The sequence below is a fragment of the Acanthopagrus latus genome, chromosome 9, assembly GCF_904848185.1.
Source record: "Acanthopagrus latus isolate v.2019 chromosome 9, fAcaLat1.1, whole genome shotgun sequence".
In the NCBI taxonomy this organism is placed as follows: domain Eukaryota; kingdom Metazoa; phylum Chordata; class Actinopteri; order Spariformes; family Sparidae; genus Acanthopagrus; species Acanthopagrus latus.
The window spans coordinates 6,917,084-6,944,867 of NC_051047.1; the positions used below are offsets into that span (position 1 = coordinate 6,917,084).

The 27,784-nt window shown below is 42.2% G+C and overlaps 1 protein-coding gene across 4 annotated transcripts in view; it reads left to right on the forward strand.

The window, feature by feature from the left end:
• The window catches only part of sema5ba (sema domain, seven thrombospondin repeats (type 1 and type 1-like), transmembrane domain (TM) and short cytoplasmic domain, (semaphorin) 5Ba), a 181,228-nt gene that overhangs the window by 20,404 nt on the left and 133,040 nt on the right, over positions 1-27,784 (forward strand). For 3 of the 4 annotated variants that reach the window (XR_005077041.1, XM_037110216.1, XM_037110218.1), the window contains exon 2: positions 15,314-15,378. The exons of the other annotated variant lie outside the window; for it this stretch is intronic. The gene's annotated coding sequence lies outside the window, so the exon portion shown is untranslated. The remainder of the gene's footprint in view (positions 1-15,313; positions 15,379-27,784) is intronic. 4 annotated transcript variants of the gene reach the window in all.

The window sequence follows — 27,784 nt, forward strand, 5'->3', positions numbered from 1 at the left end:
GAAGCAGACTTTCAGATTGAGAATGCACGTTGATACCCGCGCACGAACACATTCAGACAGTGTAACGTGCTGTAGTGCTTCCTTTTATTCCCCCCACCCCAGGCCATGCTCTCTTTGAACCCAAATTAATAGCCTCCTTTACTGCGTCACATATAATTTGAACCTGTCTCTCCGTTCTGCAATTCAATCTTAATTGCTAAGTACTTCCATTTCAAGAGTTGTTAAGCAAACGGTGCGTATGACGGATGAGTCTGTGGCAGTAAACACCAAATTACTTAATCAAACGCTCTCTCTATCTTCCCGCTGCCTTTCACAAAGTCAGGAACTCTTTGCTGGTGTCCCAGGAGAGGAGTTCGATAAAGGACAGGGGCGATGTAACCTGCCACTTACTTCCCTTCAGTGATATCCCCGCACCACAATGATGAATGGTGGTTTCATTCCTGCACTTTCAAAGATGGATTGGGAGCTTGATTCCCAGCCACTCGCATGTTAAATGGTCTAATTCTTTCTGTCTCCTTCACCTCTTCTTGTCACACTTTTGAATTTATCTCTGTCTTATATTCTCCCCTATTTACTGTGCATCATCCTTATCATGACAAACTGCTTTTTAATTCCTGACGTCTCTCATTTTGGAGCTCTCTTGTGGCACTCTTATCATTCCCAGCTTGATGTCTCTCTTACAAATTTTCTGCCTTTCTCTGAGCTGCTTTCTCATTTCTTTTTCTTTTTTTTTCCACTTTCAGCCTCTTCTCCAGGTGGAATTTTCATTGATTAAAACCAGACGTAGCCTGCACTTTTGTGTTCACCTGACCAAGCCCAGCTCAGGAAGATGAATCACTTGCAGTCCTCTTCTATCAGTTCACTCGCTTTCCACATCCATCCCTCTCTCCTGGCTGTTGACTCCAAAATGAAATGAGCCCCAGACTGATTGTGTGTAGATTTAGGAGACAATCAGGCGGTGAACTGTTTTGTTTTTGTTGTCAGGTTTAGTATTTAGATGTTCAGCGTTTAGTTCAGGTTAGCATTGCTGCTTCAGATTCTCTTCGGTTGTGTGTTTACGCCTAACTCCCGAAAGGGTTTTGGAAAGGAACATCGAAATTCAATTGTTTGAGAGTCAAATGTTCACAGCCCGTGCACCTGAAAGTCAGATCTTGAAAGACTTTTTGGTCTGTCTTTGTGGAGCTTGGCATCTGCAGTTTGGTTGGATTCACAGCAATTACAATGGATTTCAGTGGTGACCTCAGGTTAAGCCCCCCACAAAGCTCAAACTAATCACTCCACTCCTTCAGCATCATCTACCTCCATAGTGTTTAAATACAACATGATCAGTATGTCAAGATTCAATGGCCCAATATTCTGAATCGCCAACGTCTCAACTCAACCCCTGTAGTGTAACAAGGGTACGTAGTTTTACCCAAATCATGATCTCTTCCTAAACCATAACAAAGTGACAAGCTCTCCTCACTACATCCTTCTCTGCTTGTTCAAAGAATAGAAAATCCCCACTGAAATATTAAGAGCGAAGGCTACAGGGAGTGTGTATTTTTTCTGAGGAGTGGACTTTTGAAGTGCTAGGAGCTTGATTTGTGAGATATGGATCTCAAGATTGGATTTTGCACTAACTGAAGTTTCAGAATAGTTGGCCGCAAGAACAATGGGCAGGTCACTTTTTACCAACACGTCCTCAATATGTTCATAATTTTCCTACTTCTGGTAGGAAGGTAAATCAGCAGAATTTTTTATGGCGACGCTGTGGAGAACGTTTTAAGAATATGCCAAACACAGTCGTAGTTTCTTCACAACGTAGCACACTCCGATCATTTTGCATCAGTGAGTCTTGTTAGAACCAGCCCTCCTCCTGAACACAAGTACTAATGTATTATTGGAGTGGTGAGCGCTTGCAACATGTTGAGGATAGGGATCCGCGGTGTAAAAGTGAACAGTGCTGCCGGAGCTGAGAAGTTTCTGAGGACACTTTGATGTGTTCTGACCAGTTTTTGCCGTGACACGCGGTCGCCCTGATCTGAGCTGCTGCTGTTCTGCTGTGAATCCACAGCTGCCGTCCTCAACAAAGGAGCGTGCTACAAACATGTCAGAGTCACCTTTGAGAAGTGTTTGATGTTCCAAAGGTAAAAAGAAAAAAAAAAAACTAATACAAAAGTGTGCTTTTGGTCTCGGGCTGTCGTTATGCTTCGGCCATGGCTTCTTAGTTCCAATAAAGGAAATCTGAATGCAACAGCATACAATAGTTTTAGGGAATAACAGTATGCTTTCAACTTTGTGGCAGCAGTTTGGGAAAGGCACAGTCTTATTTCAACGTCTTAAAGCCCTAAAACACAAATCATACCTGCACAGCGCGGCAAGACCTAAATCTCATATCCCACTATATTGTGATGATTCAGTGAACACGTTTCTGGTCCGTGTCAGACTTTTGGAACCCAAACCATGTACTCTATCAGAAGTAGCTTACCTTTTTTCAGAGTTCCTCATTTTCTCTTAGTTAATCGGAGTACGACATCAAATGAAAGACATTGTACTATCGTTGCATATTGCTATGATAGAAGCCATCACTCGTCGTTGATGGCTGAGAAAAACCTGAAAATGTTGATTTTCCTGGATCAGCCACTTTTTCCGGATCTGCAGGAAAAGTTAATGGGGTCTGTTCTGGGCTGGGACCCATCCTCTGTCTAAGTTTGTTGTAAATCTGCTCAGTTGTTTTTTGTGTAATCCTGCTGACAAACCAACCAACAAATGAATAGGTCTTTGGCAGAGGCAATAAACAGACAGACAACACACACACAGAAACCATCCAGCTAAGTACTCTACTCACCTGTGGTAGAAGCAAAAACCAAGGGAAATTGATGAAAGAAATACAATGTGAGTATGTTAGCAATATCAGGGAGGCATGAGGCTCTGCTTCTGATGCGTTCTGGTGGAGTATATCTTGCCATGTGGCGTTGCACATGCAACGTCACTGCAGCACACCCTGGTGTATTGCCTTAAATCAGAAGAGTGGAGGTGTAAGAGTAGCAGATTAATGAACAGGGTTGTCTAATGAAATGTTTAATATCACATACTGAACTGGTATAATGATGGCTTGACGACATCATTTCGAGTGTGCACTGTTGGAGTTTTGGTGGTATAAGTCCCAACACGTCACGGGTTAAAAGGTCAGACCGCCTTGAGTTTGATTCATCCCTGGCAGGGTTAATTGTAATTCTCCATACGTGTCCATACAGAGAGAGTTTCTCTCCAGCATTTGGAGTTGTGGCTGTGTTTCAGCGCTGCAGGCTGAGAGCCGTGTTAGCTTAATGCACATAATACATTAGGCTGATGGAAACATTCCACTCAATGTTCTACCCGTAATTTACATAGTGGAGGGTATAAAAGCATATGAGCTGTGCAGCTACAGCAGCTGAAAAGGCTGCTGATTGCCGTCATGTGGCTGATCCGCTCAGTGTTTGAATTTGCTTTGATGCAGCTGCACTCAACACGGGGAAGACAATTTGGTTTTGGTTCTGTGTGAGGCTTCTGTAGGCCGGCTCTCTCCTCTGGAGTTGTGTGGTGCTGCAGTGCGCCCTTCCCCTTCTCGTCCCTCCTGTTTCCTCCTCCTCATCGCCCACTCTGGTTCTTTCTTCCTCAGTCGGGGTGATACTTAATGCTGCTTTGCTCGGCTTAGCTCACTTCTTCCCCTGATGGCGCCTGACCAACAGGGAAAAGACGCAGAGTTATCCTTTCTCTTCTTCCCTCTGGAATCCGGTGTCCTCTGGCTTGATAAATAATTCCTCGCCACAGTTCGTCTGCTCCTTATCCTCAGGGCCCCTTACCCTTCAGAGTCCAGTGTCTGTTGGAGTTAATATGCATGTGAACGGCAGGTGCAAATGGTTTTCTTTCCCTCTCACCACCACATACGGTCCCCCCCTCCTAAGAGAAAGAAGTAACCACTTCAGGACTGCATGAAAGAATCGGTTCTGTCTTTCTGTGTTTTTGAGTGCAGCTGCTCTCCACCCACAAAGTCGGGGGATTTAGCCGGATCGTATCGCTGTGCATGTTTTTAATGATGCAGCTACTGTCAGAGTTTTTTCCCCAGTTGAGATGTGAGGTAGAGGAAAAGTGAGAGGGAAACGGAGATCAAGTGTTTCGGATAATGAGGGACGGAGGGTTTGAGTGTGCACTGTTGGGGATATTCCTGCAAAGCTTTGATAGAAAGATTCCAGTTTCAGGATTAGAGATGGGGAGCACATGCCGTACGCCGTGGATCAGCCAACTCTGACTCTTGCATGAACACTGCGCATCCATGTGAACTGACCGGGTTCATTGATTTGACTAATGTGATCTAAGGGGTTGAGGTTCAGCAGCAGTCTGTATCAGTATCGAATATGTTATTGAATCCGACTTCTTTTATATTCATCACTGGTATCTACGAAGGTTAGCTTGGGCTGGTGTTGGAAAAAACTTTTAACTGGACCTGAATCCAGTTTGAAATCGATTTATCAATATATCGACCCCGACTTGATGAGGGAGCAGTTGTCTGATAGCAGCATCTATATAAAGGTGGTGTAAGGTGACTGAATGGACTGTTCACACATCTTTAAGTAATAAAGTGGGGAAACTGTGGGTCCACAAGTTTTTTTTTTGTTCACTTTTGGCATCTTTTGCACATGGAACACTTTAAGGCCATAAGATGGAAGTCTCAAATAGGAAGTTCTGACCTCCGACGTCGTCTGGAACAAAACATTATGGTAAAACTGCCTCGATAAAAGCATCAGCCAAACACAGTAAATGTCACATTGTGTAATGTAATGCATCAGTGCTTGATAATTGCAGGTAGTTTGCCAGGAAGATCTGGATCTGAAACAGAAGCGACTATTCCAACGCAGAGCTGCGTTTAGCTTTTAATGATTACTGTTAAACAAATAACTACACATCAGAAATCGGAATCTAAAACTTTAAAAACTGTCAGGTTTTGTCAGATATAGTACATATTAGGGTTGGATAAAAGATGTTTTATACATTGCCTCTTAAGAATAAAGCATGTGACAGGATTTTTGACTCAGAGCTTTACAAATCTGGATGATTTTCTGACTTGGAACTGAAACTCAATTGGAGCTGCCGGCCGTCATCACTCAGTGTGACTGCTGTGGTGTCGTTGTCATGGCAAGAAACGCAAAGAAATGATTCATTTTCCATTAGCAAGTGTAAGGATTATACTCTTAAACATCCTCAATGCTGCTGTTTCACTGATGTTCACCGCTATTTGTTTTTCCTTCTTTTACAGTTCATGAGCAAGCCTGACTGTGGCATTATGTAAATTAGTGCTAAAGGATATGCTCTCTGAATGTAAAGCAGGATGCTCTCTAACAACACACAGGAGTCACATCATGTTTGCTTTTCGAGCTAATTAGGGTTAAAGCACACGGAGGCAGAATGAGCTACACCAATTACTGCACCAGTGAGAAGATCGTGATGATTTTAGTGTTTGAACCAAATTTGATGTTGTGCAACACACTTCAGCAGCCTCACAAGAGGACCCGTCACTTGAACACAACAGTGTATCGCATGTTCTTCATGTTTGTGTCAAGCGCTGTAAAATGGGTCCAGGGCTCGTTCTGCCAGCTTGGCAGGGCTGGCGTGGCCATTTGGCCGCCGTGCAATTTGGACGGCGCGGATCAATATTCAGCTCAATAAGTATAATGTGGGTTCTGAAGCTGAGGTCGCTGCTGCCTGCAGACGATTCAATCCCCCCGCTGAGCCCTTCACTCTGCAGCAGCACGACGCACGGCGCCTGCAACCCTCAAGTTCAGTTACAGTAACATGCATGTGAGCACTCACAAATACACACATGCAGACTACAGCAAAATGCTGTTACACAGCAACACACAAACACCCAGTAGCGGACACTCATTTACTCCAGTAGCTGAAGAATCAACAGCCCGGGGATCACACCAAGACTCTGTTGGAAAGTAGTTTATCCCACAGCAAACACCTTGTCCAGGGGAGTAAATACACTCACACAAGCCGTACACACAGACACAGCAGGGCCGCACTGCCTGGGCTGGAGCAGCAGTGCAGATGAGTTTAAAAGAATGTCTGACACGCCGCAGGCCTTTTGTATCTCGTCCTCTCTCTGATGTCTGTCCTTCTACCTTCATGGCCATTTCTTTTCCTTGTCAGTTTTTTTTTTTTTTTTTTTTTTTTTTTTCTGGAACTGAATTCTAAATGAATCTCAAACAATTTTATATATATATTTTTTCAAATCTAATATGGATTTCATACCATTAGGCACTAGAAGAAAAAGTGTACCTGATTCCTGCCAGGGCTGAAATGTGGAAGATAAGGTAACAAGTGATACAAGGTGACAAGGTTTAAGTTCAAGGTTCTGCTTCACAACTAGGGGTGTACATCCCTCCATCATAAGATGATTCAATTCACATGCATGAGTACACATACACACATACAGGGGCCCTGATATTATTCAGCAGCGACACATTACTAATACAGGGGGATTCGATGTGATACAATGCAGTCTAAAACAGGTCTTTACATTTGTTTCACAAAGTCATTCATTTTCTGTTGTGAATCAGAATGAGCTTTTGCTGTGCAAGTGGCAGTATTTGGGGTTCTCTGGTCTTTTATTAAGTAAATCTGATACACTCAATGAAAGACCAGGGAACCCCAAGAATTTCTGTGACTTTGTGCCTTTATGAGGGAAAAAATTAAAGACAAGTGTCATTTTGAAGGTGCTCTGGAGGCAGTGATGAGGATGACTGGTTGCACTGTCACTAATATAGCTGCTAGCATCATAGCTGTGGATAATTGTTGAATTGCTTTAAAGGCTTTTCTTGGTGCATGTGGATCAAGGGTGCCTATTTTGTTCCCTATATGGGCCTAAAGTATCACTTAATGTTGGGCCACTGGCCGAAAGCAAACACATATTTGTATATTATATTCTTTAAGTACAACAAAATGTTCCAAGGATCCTACGTTGCTTTAATCATCCGACGTACCGCGCAACGGCAGTGACACATCAGCATCGTCTGCTGCTCACCGGCTGTTTCCAGTCATCATGGTGCTAATGACTTTTACAGTAGACGCAGACCGAGAAAGACCTGATGTAGGAACAGACATTATGAATATAAACTGTCTCACGCAGTCAGGCCCAGGTGCCTCACTGGCAGTTAGGGGGAGAAATATGAAGTAATTACCTCATGATTACCTTAGACCTCGCAGAGTTGTAGCAGGAGAAAACTGTCAGATATTTGTGTCTTTGTCTGGAGCTTGCTCGTGCGAGCCAGACAAACATCCACATCATTACTTCTCATTGCCCAAATACATTTTATCACGCCACCTCCCCGGGTGAGTGTTACCGTCATGCTACCGATGAGCAAACGGCCAGACCCTTGGCCAGTTTTCCCCCTTTCTTTCTTTTAAATCCAAATTTCTTCCAGGCTTGTCAGTGTCAGACATGTTTTTCTTTATCCCTGTCAGGCATGGATCCAATAGCAATGGAGGTGTTGCACTAACATAACTTTCAGCAAAACAATGGTTGAAAATGATTTTTGATTCATATCAGTGAGTCTTAACAGCCCCATTCACAACCATAATAGTGGTAATACGAGGCAGAGAAAAGTACAAAAAATGCTAAAAATAAGTCAAACTGCAGGTCTCATACGATTACATTTTTTACGTCCTACAGATTCAAAAGAAATAGACGATTTTTTACCATATGAGTGTCTCAAAATACTAGCTCAATAGATAAATAAGGTCTGTTAAAGGACATAAACGTGATGTAGTGGGCTATCACTGCTAACACTGAGTGCACTACAACATGCAAACCTGGATGTGTAACCATAAGGCTCATGCTGCAACGTAAAGAGACATTTCCAGGAGAACTCGTCAGGTGTTAGCGTGTTCTTGTTAGCTTTACTCCTGAATGCCAGCCATGTTTGTCTGTAGACTTCGGAAGCGATAATAGTTTTGACTGACCTTTGTCTGGGCAGACATTTGGATGTCAAAATCCAGGTGGAATCAACGGTTCAAGGACATACCAGGAGCCTGGAAGCAGCGTAACTAAATGAGGTTCAGCTATAATTAATGTAGTGATTACACCCGTGCTCCCTCAGCCATTAACTGCCAACCGGACTGCATTTAGTCGTCCTACAAGACACGAGACAAGTGCACAGATGTTAAGCACTGTTGTACAGCGCGAGTTTAAGTGGAGGTAAGAGAAAAGGATAAAGTATGAGAGGGAGTAAGGCAGGCAATTTAAAAAGGAAACAACATTTTTTGAGAGAGATATTTGAGTCAGTTTTATAGTTGTGCACTTAGCAAGCCTGGCGCCTGTCCTCTCCTAGGCCCCGTCTGCTCTAGTGGCTAGCGCAGGCTAAAGGGCTATATTCAAGGTTAGCTACAGCGTGCCATGCTAGCTTAGCTGCCATGTGCTTGACAGCTTTGCCTATTAAGTTCTGCTTTTATACTTTTAATTGTAATTACTTTTAATCCTGCCCATTGCAATGATGAAATAATCAGACTATCACGGCTTTACATTAGCTTGCGAAAACCTGCATTAGCTCAAAGAAATGTTGTCCCAGTCGTCTTTAAAGTAATCTGTTGAAAATGTGATTATGACGAGTAAATGCTACTGAACCGACTGCAATCTATTTGAACTTTTGGGGAAATAAACATTAGTTTAAGTCAAGTAAATAAAAGCCCTGTTATATAGCCTAGCAATAATAGTGATTTTGCCTTTTCTCTCACCAACAACCCCAACTTTACTGAATATTATACATCATTAACAGTGAGTGTTTCTCCCAGCCCCGGTAGAGTCTGTGTAGTCTGAATGTTTCTGAGGATTTAAATAACTTAGTTAGCTCTACCTCATTTTTCTAAGCCGGTTGGTGGGCCGCGCGGTTTGTAGCATTAAAGCTAACGCTGACGCATGAGGAGCCCCGGGCAATGTAAATGGAGGTGCCACTTGATTAAAACAGGGACCTGCTTGAGCTTAGTAAGCATCCGATAGAAACACACACGCATGACACAAGCTGTGGAATTGTTTTTTTTTTTTTTTTCACAAAGACAGAGGTGCAGGAACACATATTTATATAACACTTACATTGTGGACATGGAGGAGTGGATGTGTGGGTGCGTGAACACAAACACTCACCCAGCCCTCATTTACATTGCTGATGCTTTCACTCCCTCTCCAGCCTCAGCGCTCAGACCTTTCTTTAAATCTTCGCTGTAGCCGTCATTTGTCACCACTTTTTGCAATAACACAAGCGACCTCTCCACTAACCTGGAGAGGTCGTCTCTGGGAAGAGGGGGTGCGGGTTCAGAGGTCACGCCGTATATAAACAGGTGTCAAGTGCTATGATGGAAAGCCAAGGACATATGAAACTGGGCTGGAAACCCGGCCAGGCTGCCGCCGACGCTGGGGAGGCGTACGAGCTGAATAACAAGGGTAATGGATGACTTAGCCTGTCAATGCGATGCCATGGTTTCAGGTTGTGCAAGTTAAACCGTCTCGTCTGTAAGAGCCGACCTTTTGGGAAGCAGCATGTATGTGTGCGTGCTCCCATGTGACCAGCTGTCTGTCTAGAACAGCCACCGGACTCTTGGATGTGTTGTATTATTTAACCAGTGTAATTGCCAGCGTCTCATTCCCCAACTCTCTCTGTCTTTCAAGCCCGATTGATTTCATTTAGTGTGTCTAACAGTAAAATTCACACATTTTCCATTTGCCACGTTTTTTGTTTTGTGTGTGTGTGTGTGTGTGTGTGTGTGTGTTTTTCCTCATCCAAATTGAGGATGATGCTGTAGAGGGTGTTGTGTGTTGCTAAGCCTCCTTTGAATGACATTGACATGACTTGCCCTCACTTAACTTAGATTAACTTCACTTAGATTGGGATGTAAACCATGTAAAGTGTCCTGGATTAAATGATCTGTACCGAAGATTCTCACCTGCTTTACAACACATCTGCAGGAAAGTGAAGTTAAGACCCAAAAGGAATGTTTTGTCAGAAACACTCACTTATATGTGTGTGCTGCTATTTACACTGTCTAAACCTATTGAAAGGGATCGACCAATCATTTTGCTTGCTGTGCAAATGAAAAACAACAATAATTATTCCTAGAAAGGCTGGGAAAGGATTAATAATCATAAAATGATGGTGTGGATTTTGTGGGCCCTGCTTTGTTTGATAACTTGATCCAGACTGATTGCCTCTCATGTGTCTAAGAACCTTGAAGGTTGACAGCCATCTCATGTAGGTCATGGAAGATGAGAGCGTGGTGAGTTTTTTTCTTCTGACAGAAATAAACATGCATATACTGATGGTCATTACTGCCGTGACAAAACACAATTACATGCTTAACTGTTATAACCATCAGTTATTTGCAGCTTGACTGCTTCTTCCCACAAAGGACAGGTTGTTAACTGAGCTTTGTTTGTTTGTGTTGAAGTCTTTGAGGTCTAATGTGTAATAGCAGCTTCTCTGATTATATTCAGGGCGGATAATAGAGTCAACATTTCCAATATCACTGAATAAATACAGCTTTACCTCTGAATTGTGATGTTATCTGCCAGCCTTTTTTCCTCCGTGCTGTCTGTTCTCTCTGAGCCTGCTCTCGGACGTGACTCTCCTCTGGGATTTTTTTTGTGTGTGTGTTGTGTTTAGTTTAGTCTGCATTTGTCTTCAGGCTGTGAGTTGTAAAGAATCTATTTAAGTGTTTAAGTGGAAGAAGCGTTTTGTGTTTCCCCCATACTGAGACTGAGCGAGTGGAGGTTATTGTTTTTGGATGTTGTTGGCAGGATGCGCTTGCCCTCGTCTGCATTCTGATCAGTGGTGGACTGTTTGTCATGTTGTCTGTCATGGTTTTACATTTTATGAATCAGAAAGTACAGCTGGACTCGTATAATGTTGGGCCAATGTTATCAGCCATGAGTGCTTGTGCTGGTCAGTATGCAAAAAATGTGAGAGTGCATAATTCACCAGTAGTGCTTGTGGTAATTCAGAACCGGTGTCATTACATGGTTTATCTGGCAGACTGGCTGTTTACTCTGCTCAGTGTGAGTGGAAAGAGAAACAGCAGAGAGGAGCCCTGTGCGCCTCTCCTCTCACCGCATGCTGGAAATGTGCTGTGTCGCTTTGTTTTTGATGTAAATAATTACACGTTTGAAATGTTAAGTGTGTTTTATCCAATTTCCAAAAAGTGAAACTAGCAACTCTGCCAGCAGTGTTGACAGACATTACGAATGGTAGTAAACAGCATCGGGAAACATTAATGGTGCATTATGTTGTTTCGGAAAATAATTAGAATGCAGAAATGTAATAAAAACTATTGTTATTATTATTGTTTTTTTTTCAAAAATAATTTATGTCCATAACTTAATAAACAAGCTGTCTTCAGAAGGAAATAAGGTTCCTAGAACACTGTTAGAAAGGGGTCATGTGAAAAAAAGTAAAACAGTGTGAAATTGTGTTTACCTCTGAGGACATTTTGTTTGTTAAGTTTGTTCAGTCATGAAAATTAATCAATGAAGATCTTTTGGTTCTAATTAAAATTTCTTCCTGTAAACTAAAAAGTGCCCCATTAAGAACTTAAGTTAGATTTAGTTCGTGCAAGTCTGTAATTTATCTGATGGTGGTACACTTTCATGTGCATTAATGTCAAAGCTTGCATCAGTGGAAGGTTGGATCTTTTTTGAGAAATAGTTTTGCTGTTCAGCTGTCTGAGAACTATCTGACTATCTGACATGTAAGATATTCATCCTACCGCCCAAAGGCCGTTCGGTAGCAGATGATCGGTCCTCAGTCTCCCTGTAGACCGCAGGGTAAACAAGGCTAGACCAAAATGAAATTTTACCCGGCTCTGAAAATGAGTCCCGCGGCCCAAAATGTTAAAAAAAAAACAAAAAAAAAAACAGCTAAAATTTTGCAGTGTGTACTTTCTGACAATAACCCTTAATAGTGATATCATGAGATTCAGTGACATTAGTGTAATGAGAGATCTTGAGAGAGCAGCTGGCTCAGTTTATATCATGTAGTGTGACTTGCTCAGTAAAACTAAGGATCTGCTGTGTGACTTTGGGTGGCTTCTGAACAAAAAGTTTGTTTAGCGCCAGCACCCTGCTACTGTCTGATGTAAACTGGAACACTGCAGGCAGTAATTTGCTCCTAATTAGACATATTTCCTTACTGCCCTGAAGAAGGGATGCTACACTACACGATACTGTGTGTGCATTTGTATGTGTATATTTGAGTTCTCTCTCTCTCTCTCTCACACACACACACACACACACACACACACACAGTTGTTGCATTGTGAACTCCTGCGGTCTCGTAACTCGCCTTTTCACCTACTTCCCGCTAAGTCTTCATTAAACTGTCTGATTCAGTTACCACTAACCGGAGCTTAATTAGGAGAATTTGATTTGCACTGCTGGATCCATTGGTGACTGCTGATAACCACTTCTTCAGTTCTCGCTGACAGCAATGAAGGAGACGCACTGCAGTGAGCTGCAAAAGTTTCAACAGACCAAAAGAAAAGTTCCAGATGGGAGCACAAGAGTGTGATCTCAAACTCCTGACTGCTTTGTCTCATACTGCTATCAGCGGCCAAGCAGCTCAAGTTCACTACACACACACACACACACAAACACACCGACTGCCAAGCAGGCAGATTACTTTCAAAGACTTATTTAACATTAGAAGAGTGGAGAGACAGAAGCAGTTATTCTGATTGCTGTCATATATACTGTATATTTCTCTCCTGCGTGTGTGTTTGAATGTGTCAGTTCAGTCTAGATTCAGAACAGTTATGATGATGATAAGCATGATAACCGCTAACATATCAATGTTAACTTAAACCTGGCTGAGGTCATTATATAGAACAAAAAAGGATCAAAAGAGGATTGAGACCATGACGTGTCATAGCAGGAGAATTACAGATGAAACAAGTTCCTCTCAGTTTCCCCTAAATGTCTCCTTCAGCCATGGCAATGAGCCAACACATACAATACCAGGACCAGGGAACTAGCTCACCTAAATGGAATGCAGTCATTATTTTCAATGTTATCAATTACACCTGTGCTGATCCTACAATAACAATAAGTAACAGTGTCAGCTGTGGAAAAATACCCTCTGAGGGATTGTAATGTCTGCTCGTCGGTTAGTTAGTTGGTTGCTGAAATATCTCAACAACTGTAACATTAATTAGTGTGAAATTTGGGACAGATGTTTGTGGTTTTCAGATGAGGTCTTATCTCTCAGGGTATCCTCCGACTTTTTCCACGGCGAGGTTTAGAGTCTTGCTTTTAAGGGAAGTGTCTCATCAATGATTGGACGAATTGCTATCAAATTTGATGCTGATTCTCACCTCGGTCTCTTCAGGATGAATTGTAATTCGTTCAGTGAGCCCTAAACCTTTCATCTCCCACCACCATCAGGTTAAAGAATGTGATATATATCATATATCATATATCATGATATCATTTTAGGGCAATACAGTCTAGCATTAATTTTCCTTTATGAACAGATAGCTGCAAAACTACCTTGTTTTAAGGCTAATTAGCAAAATGTTAGCACCCTAATCTTAAATAGAGAACTTGGCTTCTAAAGAACAACATGTTTGCATTTGTGTCATGTCAGTGACTAAAGATTAAAGTCTTGTGAGATTGGCAGAGCTGTGAGCTGACCATTTGTTTGCTCTCCATAATTAAATCTGGCAGTGTCTTTATATCAGGTGTTTTCAGTTTGGGAGAGGTTGTTACAGCTCTAACCTCTCAGCAATGAGTATCACACTATTCTAAACTACTCAATATCATTTTCAGTCAAAACAGAGGAAGAAATATGAAAGATTCATAGTGGTGTCAAATCATCAACATTTAAATCTGGATAACTCAGCTGGCCACTTATGAGGAGCTGGGCCCAGCCACTGGTTCTGCTGTTATCTGCTGTTATCAACTTGTTATCTGTGTTGTGTTCATCAGACCACATCTCTGAGTGTCACATGCCCATCAGCTATCTGCCTAATAAAGTTTTACTGAATAATAGGCGGGTCGAGTCGTCCCAGACTATCTGTCTAGTGTGGGGGTCACTGCAGGAGACTGGTGCGTGTGTGTGTGTGTGTGTGTGTGTGTGTGTGTCTGAAAGAGAGTTAAGACTATAGGTCACAGACTAAGCAGTTAATGAGAATTCTTCCTCCTCACTTGTTGTAGTGAATAAAGCCTGATCCCACGTTGACAGTGGAGATTATGGGGACTTCTTTTTGTTTGAGCGGACACTTCCCGCTGCTTGGCGCTAAATTCTCAGCTTAGCTCCATAGAAAATCCCCTTTACTGCATTTGTCTACCTGTCTCTGTGGCTGTTGAGCATCAGCGCTGAGCTGGAGAATCTGGAAGATGGAACATTGAGCTGAAAATGAATTGATAATCATTTTGATTGTTTGTCATTAATGAAGCAAAAGTATAATATTGTCAGAACTTCCAAAAGTTAAGACTTTCTTCTGCTTCATATTACTGTAAGTAGATTTAAATTTTTACACTCTTGGTTGGACCAAAACACTAAATCCAAAGATGTCACATTGGATTCTGGAAGCTACTGATAGAAACTTCAATGTTGTCTGACATTTTATAGAGTGATAGGTGAATTGTGTACGTCTAAGCAGAAGTGACAGATGATAATAATCTGTCCCTCTTTTCTTCATTTCTGCCGCTCTGTGCTGAAGCGAAGCAAACAGCAGCCATATTACAGAGCGATGGCGAGTCTGAGCCACTCTTTCAGGTTGCCGTAGAAACCAACCAGGGCTATTTGTTCCAATTTGCTCTGTGGCGTTGAGATCAAAAAGCTTGGAACCCAAAGTGCTCTCTGCATATTAGCATCTGTGTTTGATTCAACACAATCAGGCATCCGTTCACCTCATTTACATCATTATTGTTAATTTACAGTCGGACATATCTGGCTTGTTTTCTGTGCAGCACAGGGCTCCTTATGTTATATGGAGTTCAGGGTTTAATGTGTTTGAACTGTATTGAACTTTGTGGTTTGTTATTGTCCGGCCAGGCCTTCATTGGATGTAAAGGCATCTTGCAGGTCCCTCTCCTGCTCCAGCCCCCCAGACCCCATGAAGCCTCCGCTTAAATGCCATTCCCGCTCCGCCTTCTCCGCTCCATTGATAAGTTGGCCGTTTGTTTACGAGAGCGCCAGCACTTCTTTGTGGCTCTGCGCTCTGCTTATGAGAAGGAGGCGAGCAGCTAGTGAAAGACTCACCCCTCCCCCTCCCCCCCCCTCTCCCTCTCTCTCTCTCCCTCCAGAATCGGTTTGAAAAGGACAGACGGCCCTCTCAGCCCCCTCCCCACACCCCAGTGATGCTTAGCTGGTGAGTACACTTTCATCTCCAAAACTCTTCATGCCACTTTTTTTTATGGATCTCTTCGATTAGTTTCTGCATCTTTTACCTGGATTTCGGCTTTGTATTTGTTCTACAGCTGAGCTTGGTGTTCTTTTGTGCTCAGTTTTTTTCTGGCAAACACCAAACTTCTCTCTGGTTTCGGGTGTTTCTCTACAATGAAGGATTGCTATTACCCAATTTCTCTCATTCTTACTTTCTCTGAAAGTCTTTCTCCTCCCCCCAAAATTTGAGGCCTCTGTGGTGAAGGTAAGGCAGCCTGTTATGGTGAAAGCCCTTTCTTCTGACTGAGTGAAGTGATTTGAAAAGCAGCGGCGAGAGTGAGGCAGTGGAGGCGGATGAGGGAGAGGTGGGAGGACGGGTGGAGGGGCTTTATATAGGCTGGCAATGGACAAGTCTTACCTCTCTCCCCCTCTCTGAATGTGAATTAGAGAATCACGCCGCTGCAGCCTTGAGCCTTATTGATGCTGTATAGTGAAATTATTGTTCAGACGAGACTCGACTACACAGTCACCTCGTGACATCACCTCACCAGAAGAGACTGAACACTGTCAGTGCATTTGCATGTATGCTTCTAATTTCATTACTACAGCACAGCAAGTACACAGTTCTTATTTTTACACGCTTTAAAACCTGAGGCTCAGTATTTTTCAATATATTCCATCTTTTCTTATAGCACAGGAGGAAACATGGATGAGAGTGATGATGTGTTTAGGATACAGGTGACAAAACATCAGGCCACAGTTCATTTTCAGTGGAAGCTGCTTGCGATATGAAGCTACAAACTGACGCCTCCACTTAACAACAGCGACTCGTCCGCAGTGTTTCTGGCAACTCTTCTCTATTTCTTATTTTTGACTTTGGCTTTGTCATGAGAACATAGTATAAGGGAGATGACATGGAGCAAACCAGGGGAACTGTGATTATATGGTCAGTGTCTTAAACCTGTTCAGCAGAACACTGAGTTATTTTAACCAGTTTTGAATAAAGATATCAAACGGCTCGTGAAAGATTTTGACTTTTGAGTAGCTGTGTAATGTGAACGTCTTAATGCTTTACTGCATCAGTCTGTAACTGACATCTTTCAATTAGTCTTGAACTCACATCAGTCGAGCTCTGCTTTGTTTACTAAATGGCGTGATTAATAATTGATGTACATTAATAGAGCATACATATTCTGTTGTCATCTCTGAAGTACACTTGGAGATGATGTGAATATCTGGGAATATGAGCATGCTGAGCAAACATACTGCCTGAAGCCATGTTTTCTGTTGTCTTTACTTTTCTACTGAAAGCTGTTCAAAGATTTATTGTCGAGAGTAAAATGTTTTCATTCATGAATTGCAAATTCAGATCACCAAACACACAAAACCACAAACTTCACAAACAAAATAATCAAATGTTAACGTCTCTTTTAATAGCCTTTTGATTTATCTGCTGGAGAGCATCACCCATCTGCCATCAGTTATCAGATTTACTGCGAACAAGATAATGGCTTAACTAGTGATAACTTTATCACTAATGTCAAAGAAATCTCTTCAGGGTTCGTCACCTGATGGTGGCCCCGAATAAAAGCCAGATGTGGTTTTTGGGGATGAAACAATGCTCTGGGGGCTCATGTGAACACTTCAAACTGACCTTTTCTGCCAAAACAAAAGCCTCCTAGAAGATCGCAGAGCAATTTATCATGAAGGCACAGAGCACTTCTGCTCCAATCTCACCCTCTTTTCACTGTCTGTGTAATATCCCTGAACGCCAGCCCTGGCATTTGCTTACGTTCCGTTGTCGTACTCCCCGTGCTTAGCACCGGCCTCCTTCTCACTTACTCTGCTCAATTCAATTTGTGGCCTAAATGTCTTTCCCTAATATGTGTCATTGGAGCAGAGCAGTGGCGCTCCCTCTGTGGCTGCTTTGACGAAGCTCTTCTGTGTTCGTCTTGCCTCTCTCTGCTCCTCTGGGAGGAGATCTGGGGCTCCAGTAGTGGCTGGCATGTTGTCTCCTCCAGCCCTGCTGTTGTTTGCTGATATTTAGTTCAGGATGACAATAAGCCGGAAGAAAACAAGCTCCTTTCAGGCCAATAAGAGAGAGAAGGGCTGGACTCAGAGGGAGAGAGAGACCTAGAAAAAAGGGGGGGACAGGGGACTCATCCTTGGATGGGGATTCTCTTTAAAGCTTTCTGTTTGTGGCCCCTAGGGCCGAATTAAGTGAGCGTCATTATCCCTGGCAAATTACCACGCTGCCTTTGTGGTCCAGCCATGGTACATTAGGGCGCCTTAAAACGTGGCCGAGCCGTGCCCATTCAGCTCACAAAGAGAGGGGCCGCTGGCAGATCCTTGGCCTGGCTCACAGAGGAGGCATTCACACCACATCGGGGGGATGGTGACGGTGATGGAGAGGGTCTTCTGAGATGAGTAAAAATCACTCGGGCCAAGGCCGATGTGACATCGTCCTGAAAGCACCTGCCAGCTGATGATGTCATCAGTTGGCTTCATCTAGAGATCGATCGGCCGTGGATGTGATACAGAGACTCGTGACAGTAGTTTCACTGCAGACCTGCATGTATTCATTCGTCAACTATAACAGGGTTTGGATCCAGTCTTTCACTGGGCTAATTGCTAATTAGCCTTGTAGCAACAAATCATGAGCTGGCTACAAATTAGGACATTTTCTGTCTTCAGTAAACTACAGCTGCTGTCAGATCCTCCTCCCATCTTACCCAGAGAACTCCACAACATCAAGTTGATCTGTATATAACTTATACAGGCTGGAGTAATGTTGACTTTATCCAGCCAAGTGTATGACACACAACAGAGGCAGACTGATGAATGTGAATGTTTTTATTTGCTCCACGTGCCACCAATGATTCATTTCTACAATTTAGTGCTGAGACAATTAGTAATTACAATTAGTGGAAAATTATGATACAAGAATTTTGTTTTATCGACAGTCACTATAAAACTAAATGGTCTCTTGTTGCACCTTCTCAATTACAACGATTGGTTTGTTCATTACAATTGAATATATTTGAGATGTCACATTGGGCTCTAAAAAACTGTTCTTGGCATTTTGCCTTTTTTTTTTATTAAGCCATCCAAATATAACATATCTCTCTTTTTTAGATTTGATTTGATTTTAAAAGTTAAAAATCACTTTAATAATATTATTTTAAAGGTGACATTATAAACTTGGATTTATGTTGTGTAACCAGAAATTACTTTTATATTACTCCTACTAATAGACTATAGTTAGGTCTTTATTTAGTAAAGTATGGGTGGCTGTGGGGCAGGAGATAGAGCAGCCTGTCCACTTAAACATGTGTGCCTTTGTGAAAAACTGAATGTTGAATTATTTCTGGTGTCTTGATGGACAGGCCAACACCACTACTAATTAAAATGAAAGATAGTTGATGGTTGAGTCTTATACGAAGGTTGGTGTCAGTATTTGACTAATTTGACTACTAAGATTGATGTTGATGATTGTTCCATTCGAACCAACCACCAATTATAGACCAACCAAAAGCGCTGGTATCTGATGATCTGGTGATCTGGCGGTGAGACAGACACAATCAACTACTTCACTCTAGAATAAAGGCCTCTGGATCCCTCTTCCTGGTTACATCTCTCCATTAGCTGAACACCGGTTTTGGTCTGAGATGTAAGGTGATGAGCAGGTGCACAGTCCAGTGAGAAGAAAGATGAATTGTGTGACCTGCTCAGGACTTTAGATTGTTGGAGTCATTTGAGATGATTGGATGAACCCTGGTGTCTGTTATCCCTCCACCACTGAGAGGAGGAAGTCTGAAAAGTTGCAGGAGCTGATCTGAGAAGGAAGAGCAGACACAGTCTGAGTCTGTCTGAAGGATTTCAGCTGTTGCAGGGCGCTTGCAACATATAAATGTCCGTCAGTTATTGATGGCATCCGCTACAAGCTTTGGTGGAAGTTTAGTCTTGGTTTCAAACATCGGCAGGAAGCTCAGCCTCAGTGGAGAGCGATCAGAGTTGCTCCTCTGGGCCTGAAACAGTTGAATCAAGTTTCCACCAAACGGCCATAAATTCAGAGTGCACCATGAGCTATAATGTCAAAGTCTTTAAAGAAAACCAAATCAGAGCGCTGCTGAAGGCACTGTAAAACTCCTGGTGTGTGAAATGTTTGTTCTTGGCACCTTGCCTTTATTTATCATCTAATCAAGGGGAAGCTTTGGCTCCACGATTGATGTCTCCTTCATTTTATTTTTCTTTCCGCGATAGGTGGGAAATGTCATTACTTTCCACATTGTTTCCTGGTTTTATGAACTCAGTCGCTCCGCTGAAGTAGTTGAAAGAAGGGAGGAGGTTTTTGTCCAGGGGCTGCCGTGGAAACCCGGAGCCGTAAATCCTGACTGATCTTTGGATCATTAAACTGTGAGCCCTGAGTCCTTTGGTTCTTTATCACCAGGCCTGGATCCCAGGCCATAATAGAGGCTAACTGGCTAATGATTAGCTGTCCTCTACAGTTCCTACAAAGTTGGCTGCTGCTGCAGGTGCCTGTCTGAATGGGGGTAGGCTATGACAACATATAAATCTGCCTTCAAATATCTTCTCTTTCATTGTGTCTGATTGACACTGTGTCGTAAACAGTCCCTAGCTCTAAAGCTTAGTATGGAATATAAAGGGTCTATCACCGTGTGAAGTGATGCTGGTACATTTTAAGCCACTTGTGGCCCTGACAAGTGTTAAAGCTATTCATGTAACATGTGGACAGAGGAAGGTGAAGTAGTTTGTGCTTGTGAATTTGCATTTATATTATACACTGTATTATAGATATATATATACAACATTTATCTCCTGGTCTCTAAACAGTCTGGAGGTTTATGGAGCTGAGACGAGAATAACTGGCTCTTTGAAAATAGAGACTGAGAGTCAGTGTTTTGGATAATGATCACCCGTTCCTCCTTCTTTCAAAATCCTTGATAACTTTAGGTTTTATTGGAACTCTGCAGGCATGTGGATGTGATATAAACTATACTGGGCTTTGAAGCAAAGATATAAAATAGTAGTGATCACTGTAAGTCTCTGCACTTACAAAGACTGACTTTAAATTTTGTAGTTGTGAAGAGGGAGCAGGCAGGGAAAGGTTTGTGAGAGCACAAAGAACAGACAGGAGTTCTGTGTCAGGTGTTACTGTGACTCATCCAGTGTAGTAACTGATCCAGTCAAGTGCAGGATTTCATCTGTTGATAGTAACACCACCACGTCACGAGGTGGGAAGGTTTGTCTTGGATTGTTCTGTGATTATTAGAGACCAGTTTATTGTATCAACATTGATTTGTCATAACTTTTGCTGTGAGGAAAATGTTAGGAGAAAATGGCCTCTATCTAAATTAAATCAGGTGAAAAATCCCAGAATCTGCTAAGTTCAATGCCAGGAGTTTTTGGATGATTTATTCAGGTAACTGAGTTCAAAGTAGGATTTCCATTATAAAAAAAGCTGTTTGTTAATGGATATCTAAACCAACATTTAGATGAAAGCTGGGGATTTTGCAAAAACGCAGTTCTTTCGATTCATCTAATGAAGGTAGTCCAGAAATGTAGACAGCATGAATGACTGAAACCACAATGGATTGTCACCTAATGTGCTGTGTGTATTTACTCAGTTTGAGTTATTTTTTTTTAAAATTTGTTGATGCTGATGATCACTGTCAGACGCATGACTGCAGATCAGAGGCAGAGCAGGATGGGTCAGTAGCTGGGCATATTATTTAGCATGGCTACATGCCGCAGAGGCTCCACAACAGACGTTTCGTTCGTCTTACTGGTGATCACTCGGTTTGGTCTTGAGCCCTAGTTTACCATCACTTCCTTGTTATTTCTTATCAGTCGATGAAGACAAACCAGTATCACTAGTTCGAAACACATCACACACTCGGGGCCATTGCACAAACCTGTGACATTATGTTTGAATGTACCCTGATGCATATCTGTGAGTGCTGGAAGAAGGACTCCTCATCTGTTTCTCTTCTTTATGTTTTTTGCAACACATCCATATATGACCAGGACATCCTTCATCACATGTTTACTATTGTGAAACAGTCCCAGTTTGGTTAAGTTTAGGCTGGTTAGGCTAAGGAGAAGATCATTGTTTGGGAAAAAAAAGTGTGTTAGAACAAGTTCTTACTTAAGTTACATCACATGTTTATTTAGTATAGTTTAGCACTCTATATTACTTAAGTTTAACATAAGAAAAGGGACACAAACAGCGGCCTCCTGGGAGAAAGTGTTTGACCCAGCCTGCTTCCAATAACCAATAACAGTAAACAACAATGTACGTAAATATGGGTCAGAATTAGCTACTTGTGGTAATGACCTACACGTTTGTTTTCTAGTGAGAACAGGTTAATTTTTTACTCATCATGTTTGAGGGTTTAAGGATGAAGGGTCATGTGTTGCACGTGTCATTAAGAGTGGCTGTGAATTTGGGCTGTGTGAATAAAATTGACCGGATGTGACTTAAAATGGTCTTTGATGGGATGCAAACTCAAGAGCTTGGCAACAGAGTCCGACATGCAGCGTGCTCATCCATCATCCTCCGACCTCGCCACCGCTATCTCTGCCTCACAACGTGAGTTGGCATGAACGGAATTCCTTGGGATACTGGGCAGCTTAGCTACATCACAGTACGTCTGTTGTTGTCGCTCAAAAAATTACTGAGTGTGTCTTCTCTCATTTTTACTGTAAAAAAACAAAAAAAAACATGCTTCGTAAATACCTATGAAATATCACAAGCAGTCCACGATTGTCCTAGTTCTTAAGGTCTACACTTGGTATTCATATAGCTGGTGTAGTCTTGCTTTTTTTTGGCTGCATGTGGATCCTGTTGCCTCCTAAGGCACACATATAAATCCAGCTTTGACATCTCTAAAATCCTATTTGAATCCTTTATTGGTTAAAAACCAGCCCCACCTGACAAAGCAGCACTTAACCATCCTTCTTGTCAAATTCTTCACTCTGTGGGAAAGCCACTTTGACTCCCCGCAGCCTGTCGGTTGTGGGTTCCTGGCTGTAAACTTGCTGTTTGCTGCTTAATCATTCAGTAAGGATTAGTGGCACTGTGTGTTTTCTAATTATAGACCTGGACGGTGCACTCTCCTCCTCTTGTGGGGTCAAATCCAGCCCACCAGGCCCTCAGCCAGCGGGTTACTCAGGCTACACTGCAGCTTTCACACGTTTATTTTGGAGCCGTTAACTTGCCATCTTTTTATTGTTCTTTATTTTCCTTTTCATCACTCTATGCTCCCTTTTCTGTCCGTCTGTTTCTCTTCCTCTCTGTCTCACAACAAAGACTTTTCATTTGGATAAAATAAAACTCATTGAGGTAGCTGTCAAAATAAATCACTTCTTGCATCAGGGAGGAAACAAGGAATTGCCTGAAATAAAGGAACACATTCTCTTTTTTTTCTCTCCACACAATCAATCAGTTCCCTTTCAAATCTTTTCACATCTTTTTATTCTTGCTTAACAATGGTTTTGATTAACCCCTCTGGGAAAGCTCATTATCCATTTCCATCACAAAGGTGTTGGAAAGACATTTGGAATGAAATCGCCAGAGTAAAAAAGCATAGATCAAAGGAGTGTATTGATGCCCGTAAGCTTTGAAAGACAATAATAGAAAAATGATGGCTGTCAGTCACGGCTCAGGCATCCAGCTTAACAACAGGCCAGATGTGTATTCTGCACTGTTGATGTCAGTGATGTGTGTTTGATCACTGCGCTGTGTTTGGTCTGTGAACTGCTCCAGAGCTCCAGCATTCGAGATGACGGATGCAGAAGTTTTAGATCAGCGTGTGTTTTTTGTCTGACAGCATTATTATTCCTTCTTTCACTTCCTGGATGAAGTGAGCTGCGACAGTGGGGCTTGAATTATTTATTTATGAGCTTATTTTTATTATCAGACCCTGTCAGGGCCTTCTGGGGGCTCCATTGTTAAACCAAATCAATTTCAGTTCTTCAAGGGACACCCAGGAATTGGTTCAATCCATTTTTAATCAAAGCACCTTATTAAGCCGAAGTTCAGATCAGATTAGTGTGTCTATTTTCCCATCAGTCATTTGACTGGCTTGTGATGTGGAACCACACGGTGGTTGTGAAGATAACCGTATGTTTTCAGAAATAGCCTCAAAATAATTTATTTACATCATGAAATGTGTCGTGACGCAAAAGATTTAATTAACACGCTGACATTTTGGGAAACACATGTGCTGTCTTGACGGATACAGAGGGTGGGTGTGCACACGGTTCGGCTCTGTTGGTAGTCTGCAGACAGATCCCTGTGGAAAAATGTACACAACATGAACCCAGAGATTGGTTCACACTGCCCTTAGCTTAGTTTTATTCACACCGCAGTCAACACATTATCTTTACCCTGATACACTCTCTGGATAATGACTGTTCTACGATTTTTTGCAGTTACACCTGTATTAATGAGCGTTCTCATTATTTTCTTTCTGCCCACATCGTGTGAGGCTGGCTGATTTGTCAACAGACTCGGGTCAAGAGACCGTTGTCACTCATTCTGTATGAGGGAAGGCTGATAGCTGCTGCTGTCACTTGTAGGTTTTTATGAAGTCAGCAGGAAGAGGCAGGACAGACTTTTTTTCTTCAGAATAATGTTATGCTGTGTGGATTACTTTACACCTGGCTGAGATCTGTTCACACGCAAGCTTGACCACCCCCAGATGTGGTCCCACTGATCTGATTGCGGTCTGGTCAGGAAGTCCAGATAAGAGGGGTCCAGGTGTAACCGCGCCTGAAAGTCTAGTTTCACCAAAGATGAACCAAGGCTGAACTCCAGGGTGTCGATACTAAAGAGAATATTTGGTGTGAACATTGGCAAATCACCAAATTTGCATTTGAATTTTAAAAGCAAATACTCAGAGCAAAAGAAAATAACTGAATGTCACCATTTAACTTGTGACTTTGAAAACTGGATTGATTTTACAAGTGTTTATTCTGAACAGGATCTCTCATTCAGGCTGATATTGGTCTAAAAGTACATACTGGTCAGGTCGCCCGTCTAACACAGGGCTGGCATGTATTAAAAGACATCCACTTACCCCTACAGACAAATTAAGAGGCTGCATGTCTTTGGAGGAATCCTACAGGATGAGCATATAAACCCTATAAAAGGCTTTCACTGGCCACCAGAGTTGTGTAGTTTTACTGGTACTCACCTTTAAACAACCAACATACAGGTTAGCATACATGATTTCTTCTCCAGTTTTACTTTCAGTTTGCACGGTTATTTCATTCCTCTCACCTAGTTATGCCTTCTTCGAATTATACACTCACTTCGACATATCCAGATGGAATTACATGTAATCCTTGTTCTTGTACAGAATGACCTCCGTTTTTTTTGGCAGAATTACATTTCTTTACAGAATTAATTACTCAGAGGTTTGGGGGCTAAGGAAATTTCTCTGTATTTTCTGTCTCTGGGTTATTTTGTGTTCCCCTGCACCAACATGAGCGAGCCGGACTGAGAGAGAAGGCCTTATTAGTTCTGCTCTCTGTGAATATTTAAGCGTAGAGGGAAAAACAGACAAGCACACACAAGTACACAAAAGAGCTAATTGAAGATGTAGACTTCATCAAAGTTAACAGGCTGCATCACTTACTTAATGGTTAGATAAGTATTAGGTCTCTGTAAATCTCTCTCTTTGTGCAGGTGACTGATAGTTGTAGCTGGAGAATTGTTCATTTTGTTTCCCATCAGACGTTTCAGATGTTGAGATTCTGGCACATTATAAAACCATCCGCGCACGCCCTTTGATGAAGATATCCGCACTGCAGCCTCTAATTTACAGCTCAGCTTGATCAAACTGCTCATTTACCGAACTAATGAGAAAATGAGCAAAAATTAAGGAATCATTTGGTTGTTGTATTTCATCAAGAGAAGAAGCTACATTTCCTTTGTCTGCTGCTGGTGATTATATCACAATTACAGCTCGACGCAGTCTCTTCGGTGAGGGCGATGGCTCCCTTTTGGAATCATAAACATAGCGCTGGAGGCGTGTTGTGTATCAGGGCGGTAAACAATGCCACCAGTGATCAGACTTGTTTTCATTTTCATCACCAAATTTCCTGGCATAATGCCTGGGTCACGCATCAAGAAGACCGTAACGAGAAATTGTGCTGCGAGACCACATAGCAATTAAAACAGGATACAAGATGTTTTTTTTCTAATTACATCACAATGGATTTAATTATAGCCGCGTGTTTCCGCAAAGCAACAGTGTTGCAAATAGCGCCGGGCTTGATCATCTGTCTTTTGTTTGTGACAGGATGTTCCCCCGCGCTCTGGACTGTAATCAGTGCTGGAAACGACACTGATATGTGCAGCAAAGACGGGCACCATTTGGGAGATACAGAGGAGTTTGAGAGATGAAGCAAATGATCCGCCGGAGCCATTCTGTCCGTTCGTGTTTGATTCTAGCACGTCACCGTCTCAAAAGCATTAAGTCATTTGCATTTAATGATCTTTTAAACGATAACTTAATGATCAGTAACCGCTGATGAGATTTCTCGCAGAGGTCGACGGCCCTCTCAGAGTGCACCACAAAGTTTAGATGCTTCGAATACAAAATGTGCTCCGAGGAAGCTTTCTCTTAAAAGCCGAACCTGAGAGAGTTCAAAAAGCATTGTACTCTCTGACAGCTTGGGGTGCTCCCGCAGTCTTAAATCCCTCTCGCCAACGCTTCCTCTTCCTCCTTTTGCTTTCAGCCTTTGTGAGAGCAGCAGGGTCTGACAGCCCTGAGCTGAACACTGTGAAGTTTGTGAAAAGAAAATGGATTTGTGGTTACTCATAAACATCTGACCACTGTATATCTTATGGCGTGTGTGTGCGTGTGTTTGTGTGTGTGTGTGTGTCTGCGGGGCATTATTTAGGTGTAGCTACATGTGTCTGACCTCCACTGACAGCTGCTGATCAGATTGATTGCTGCTCTGTATGCTAATAACCATAAACTTCACATATTATCACAGTGTTTTCCTGAGCTTGAAAAGCTTGAACTGCTGCTTGTTTTTTACATTGACACAAATATTCCACCAATGATAAGAATAGTAGTCCAGTAAGCATGAAAATGTCTCATGTAACCATCACATTCAAATGAAAATCTGAATTAATGTTCAATCTAATCCAGAGGGGTAGTATAAACCTTTGACAATTCATTCAAAAGGAAAAAGTTACTGCCCAATAAATGGACTCTGACCTCTGTAGTGCTTCTCTGGTATACTGACCACTCAAAGAGCTTTACAACACTCGTGACAGTCACACTTGATGAACACAGATGGGAGAGGCTGCTCATCAGCAGCAATACGTGGTTCAGTATCCTGCTCAAGGATACTTTGACAGAAACAAGGAATCGAAGCAGACATGATGACCCGCGTTTTTTTTTGCTGGGTTTCCGGGGTAATGTGCTCTTCTGTCAGCGTTTTTTATTTGCTTCATCAAAACACCAAATGAGGAATAAGCCTTGAGACGACCGGCATTCATCCACTCAGTAGAGTTTGTAGAATCTGTGCTCAGATAATGAAAGCTTTCCTTGTGAGTCATTTATGCTGTTAAGCCTTTAATTTGTCACATATCTGTCGGTGTATTGGTGCATAATCATGCAAGGAAGTGGAGCACATTGTAATGAATCTGTAGAGGGATGGGAAAAACAACGTGATCACCTGTTAGAAACACTGTTGTTCGCTCAAGTGTAATTTAGCAACAATTTACCTCCTCTGTTACATGCTGCTTCACTTCCTCAGTCATTATCGAGCTGCATGTTTCCAATCAGGGTGATGCTTGGCCCAGTTTCTTTATATATACTGTATACATACAGTAGGTATGCATACTTTCTATTTTTTCTTACTTTTTTCTATTATTTCAGCATTGCTTGGATAATAGTGGTGTTTATGACTTTTCAAAGACCAAGAATTCAAGCTGTTGCGAGCATGATTGAAAGGAGTACATAGATCTGGACATAGACAAAGATATATTTTGATAGTAAAAATCACCAAAGTGGTCCAGCGTGGTTGAGACATGCATATATTGGAAGTGTAAGCGTCTCCCCATACTACGTGTTCGTTCTGATCGTCCCACAGTGCGGTCTGACTGATTAGATTCTCCGAGTGTGTCGACCGTGCTCAGAGCTGTAGTTTTAGCTGTCTGGCTGTCATTAGATCACGTGAGATGAATTTTCATGCCTGAGGAACAAGATGTGTGTCTATGTAACAGGCCTTGTCAAAGCCGGCGGAAACTGACAGGTGGACTAGATCCAAAGTGATGTGGTTTGAATACATTTTTTCTTCAGTGATTGTTCCTCATGTGTGAATATGACAACCTATAAACTGAAACG